Here is a 3311-nt window from a genome sequence, read left to right on the forward strand (position 1 = left end):
CGCACTACATCACCAAAATTACATCATAAACACAAGAACAGCAAATGGCAGAAGCGTCATTTCCCAAAAAAACGCGTCAACCGCACCAGGTAGTAAGTAATCACAGGTAGCAGCAAGAATTAAAGATAAATAAAAGTTACAAGTACAACGAAGGAATCAATAAAAGAAACCTTCTACTCCGACACACAACGGCAAAATGGAAAACGAGGAAGGTAAGGAAATCGAAGCTAATGATTACGAGCTCAGCGGCAAGATAATGCTAACCGCCATAGTCGCTCTCTTCGTCGTCATCATCATAATGCTTTGCCTCCACGTCTACGTCCGTTGCAGCCTCGTTCGAGCTCGCCGCCGGCAACAACTTCGCCGAAGAAGCAACAGCCCGCAGTTCGTGTTCTACATCGACCCCGCCGCCCGCACTGCCCTCACCTCACGTGGCCTCCACCCCTCCGTCATCTCCACGCTCCCGGTCTTCACCTTCTCTGCTTCCACCCAACCATCGGAATGCGCGGTTTGTTTGTCGGAGTTTCAGAACGGGGAAACGGGTCGGATCTTACCCAAATGCAATCATAGTTTCCACACTGAGTGCATCGACATCTGGTTCCAGTCCCACACCACGTGTCCGCTCTGCAGGGCGCCTGTCGAGGCCATTGCCGACCAAGAAACCCGATCTGAGGTGGCTGTTGTGTGTGAACCCGAGCCGGTTGGGGAAGAGAGGAACCGGTCTATACCAGTTGGTTCTTCTTCTTCTGCGTTGCGTAACGACAGTTTGGGGCGTGAGACGGAGTCGTCATTTCGTTCGCCGGTGAGTAGGATAGTGTCGTTCAAGAGGATTCTGAGCAGAGAGAAGAAGGGAAGCGTTTCGGGGTGTGTGGTGGGAGGGTGCGGCTCCATGACCGAGTTAGATGCAGAACGAGGAGAGTCTGACTCGGTGAGTTGTTGATGAGAATAAATTGGAGGTGACGTGGCGGTGGTGGAATCTGAATTGAATAGAAGATGGAAGACAATTTTAAGCTGCCGCAGAGTTTGCAGACTGGGAGTAATGACGTCACGTGATATTTTTATCTTGTAGAAACTAAATACAGTAACTAGTGATAGTGATAGTGATAGTTAAAGATTTTTTTCTTTCTTTTTGAGGCCTTTTTTTTATTTCTTTTAATTTAAATAAAAGAAAAATCATTTATTTTTTTAATCTAAACATAGTAGTAGATTTTTTTACGAGGGAAGATATTCATTTACTCACATGGTAATTATAAAGAATTACTATGGTTTATTTAATTTTAAATTAACATATTAAATTAATTAATGATAATTAGGTATAATATCTCCCATTAAATGATTTTTTTTTGTGAGGAAATGTATTGCAATAATAAAATCTAAGTATTTTCTTTATAGGTAGTTATTTTAGTTTAAAAAAAAGTTACTCAAAAAGAAAGGATAAGAATTTATGAATAAAAAAGAAAATTGTCATTTGTTAATGTTACATATTAATAAATATATATAATTATATGTTAGAAATAGGAATGAAAGACAACAAAACACAAAAGAGTTGAAAATGTGCAATTAGCATTCATTTTTATTAAAACATATAGTAGTTGGAAAAAATAAAAGATTATGTAATAGAAAAGTAGAAAATTATAGGACATTTATAGTAAACAATGTCATGATATTTCCTCTTCTACCTTTATATAGTTTTTTTTCTTTTCTTTTCATTCACATCTCGTAATCTTTTCTAATATATTTTGTTACTATTCTTTAGTAAACAATTAAATTCATTTTACCATTGAGTTATAATTTTGAAATAAACTATCCATATTTATAGTTTATGGTATAAATTCTATTGAAGAATCCAAATCAAATTAATTAGGTAAACCATACGTACTTCATTCACTAATAATTTTTTTATGCAAGCAAGTGAAATAATAAAACATAAAAATATAAAATAAATAAATTAAATCATTATTTTCTTTTCTTGCAATTCCTACTAAGCCAGAGTATGATTTTCACACTCATGACATTTTTTTTTTCTTTCAATTAATGATTTATCAAGTGATATGATATTTCAAACCTACTCTTAAACTTACCATTTTGGTATATGTGAATCTCCAAGAATCAAATGTGATTCTTCACTTATTTGTTCAATGTATAATATTGATACCCATTTTCGAATTTTGACTCTAAAAGAGTTAAGTTGTAAAAAAAAAATTAAATTTAGTTACATCTCAATTAACTTATGAGTTTGATAAATTATAAAACAATAAACTTACTCCTTTTTCAATCAAATAAAGTAGAATTATTGCTTTTATATATATATATATATATATATATATATATATATATATATTGATAATTAGGAATCTTGACTTTAAAATAATGCTTTAGAATTATTAAACTTTTTGTTTGATGTGTGACAAGCTTCTCTAGACATATTTATATTTATTTGTTATTATTGTTATTATAATTAGGAACTGAGTTTCGAAATTCATCGAATTTCTTTTTCATGACTAATTAATTCGATGCTAGATTTTATTTTTTGTGTAATTATTTTATGTTTTATCCAAATTTATTGTTTTTTACTTATGACAAACTCTGAAATAACTTACTTATAATATTAATTATTATTTTTTTATTATTTTTGTTGTTTTTTCAATTCTAAACCACTTATTAATATTTTATAATTTACTAATTCTATAATTTATTTTCACAAAATAATAAATTTATTCTATCTATGATTTATTCTATTTTAACTAACTTAATGAAGTATTAAGTTATTCATAAATCTATTTTTAATTGAGTTTTTTTAATTAGCTTACATGACTTAACATTCTAGGTCATATTTCAATTTTTGATAAAATGATTTGCTTAACAATAGATGTTGAGTTAGACATTACAACACCTTCTAAAGCAATGCAAGTCATTCTTCCTCATATTTTTCATCAGTATCATCGATTCTCTCAACGCTTTTAATACTCCCTTCTCACCTTTAAACACATGTCCCTTCTTATCAAGGAGAGATATCAAGTTAGGTAAAATCCGAACTTCCTCAAGCACTCTCTCAGTTTCATCATGCAGATGAAACTTGATGGTTCCAATTTCAGTTATCTTATAGGCCTTATTGTCACTAAGGAGAACTGAACCTCTTTCAAGTTTTGTGAACTCTTGGAACCACATACAGTTAGGTGTCATATGCAATGAACATCTAGATGTTAGAATATATGGCCTTAAACGAGAGGAGAGGGGGGGTTGAATTGTTTAAGGGAGGTTTTTGAAATCTTTTTAAAGTTTAACAAAATTCTTTGTATGAATCCAGAACA

At 32.0% G+C, this 3311-nt stretch overlaps 1 pseudogene across 1 annotated transcript; it reads left to right on the forward strand.

Moving 5' to 3' along the window:
- LOC150028777 (RING-H2 finger protein ATL2 pseudogene) lies at positions 1–1189 on the forward strand (annotated as a pseudogene). Its single transcript, XR_016519785.1, has one exon. The product of XR_016519785.1 is annotated as an RING-H2 finger protein ATL2 pseudogene (transcript).
- Positions 1190–3311: the final 2122 nt, after the last annotated feature.

The sequence above is a fragment of the Phaseolus vulgaris genome, chromosome 3, assembly GCF_051622355.1.
Source record: "Phaseolus vulgaris cultivar YP4 chromosome 3, ASM5162235v1, whole genome shotgun sequence".
Classification (NCBI taxonomy): domain Eukaryota; kingdom Viridiplantae; phylum Streptophyta; class Magnoliopsida; order Fabales; family Fabaceae; genus Phaseolus; species Phaseolus vulgaris.